Here is a 1,479-nt window from a genome sequence, read left to right on the forward strand (position 1 = left end):
AAATAAATAGATATAACAATATTGGTTTAAAAAATGACGTTTAGGTCATATCATAGTTAGTTAACTTACGTGTTCATATTGGACTATTGGATAGGCAATTAGACACTTCATACTTTGGATAAGGCACTGTACGTTGATTTTTTTTTTTTAAGAAATTATGTATTTGACTATTGGATAATTTATTTTAGGTTGTGTGTTTTAATTTAAGATATTTTGAAATTCTAAATTGTTAGTTATTTATTTATTTATACCCACACTAACTTGTTTTTTTTGTATCTTTGACCTTGAAGGCTTCAACTTTGAAAATTTAAACATAAAAGCAAGAGACAAATTTTTTGACATTAGCAATCTTTTAATTTTCATGTTTTGTCAACATCTCACAACTTCTCATTATAAATTGGCCCATCCACCTCTACATTTTCACTTAACTTATTATTCTCTAAGTTGAAGGTTTTGAGTTATTTTTTCTTTTCAAGAACATTCATGGAAGCTAACCTCCCAATTCAAGTATGTTTCTTTTTAATTTTATACAAATATGCATTTAAAGTAATTGACTAATTTACGTCTTTATACTTCAATTAGGTTCCGTTTTGAATCTATTAGTTTTATAACTTTGATACTTCATTTTTTACATGGTTTAAATCTACCTAGATTTTTTTTACTTAATTTGTTTAGCATTTGAATTTGAAGGAGAGGTCCACATGTTGGCAACATTTTGATATGTTGTGGGTAGTAGAAAATGATGGGGTTGAACGAAGGCAAGCAAGGTGTAAGTATTGTTTTGCTACACTTAAAGCCGATCCATCAAGACACGGTACAAGTAGTCTTAATAGACATTGTCGTACGTGTGCCAAAAATCCGAATAATATAGCTAGGTAATAAGTTTTGTGCTTTTAATTTATTTGGTAACATTTTTTTAATACTAAATATGTTTATTTTTGTTTTATGTATAGAGATTGAAGATGCGTTAACTCGACAAGATGGTCAAGGAATAAGTGTTGTTTTGTTCTTAATTGTTTAAGAATTTTGATTTGAATTGTTTTGAATATTAGACTTTGATTTTGAATTGTTCAATATGTACCATGAACTTGGACCCAACCATTGTCCCCTTCTTCTCTTGTGTTATGTTCTTTTCATTGTTATTTTACCACAACATGGATAAAAAGAAACTTTCATTAAAATGATTATTAAAATGATGAAAGTCATTGATTAAAATAAAAGTAATAAAAAAATAATAAAGTGGAATGTGGATGTGTATGCATTGATTAAAATATCATTCATTTATACTTGTTTACACCCACATGCACAATTGCACAGTACCAAACAAGTAAATTTGATTCAAGTTCAAAAACATTAATCAACCAAAACAAACACTTACAAACCAATAATCATTTATCAACAAAAAAAACAAAAATAGTATAACTACTCGTTAATATCTATCGGCCTTTTTCCATTTCCATTTTGGGTGTGTATGGCGTC

At 27.9% G+C, this 1,479-nt stretch overlaps 1 long non-coding RNA gene across 1 annotated transcript; it reads left to right on the forward strand.

The window, feature by feature from the left end:
• Positions 1 to 439: 439 nt before the first annotated feature.
• Positions 440 to 1,074, forward strand: LOC145049489 (uncharacterized). Its single transcript, XR_013683289.1, has 3 exons — positions 440 to 507; positions 691 to 875; positions 954 to 1,074. It is a non-coding gene; the product is annotated as an uncharacterized LOC145049489 (long non-coding RNA).
• Positions 1,075 to 1,479: the final 405 nt, after the last annotated feature.

The sequence above is a fragment of the Lactuca serriola genome, chromosome 5 (genome assembly GCF_051521515.1).
Source record: "Lactuca serriola cultivar US96UC23 chromosome 5, Lser_US96UC23_V15, whole genome shotgun sequence".
In the NCBI taxonomy this organism is placed as follows: domain Eukaryota; kingdom Viridiplantae; phylum Streptophyta; class Magnoliopsida; order Asterales; family Asteraceae; genus Lactuca; species Lactuca serriola.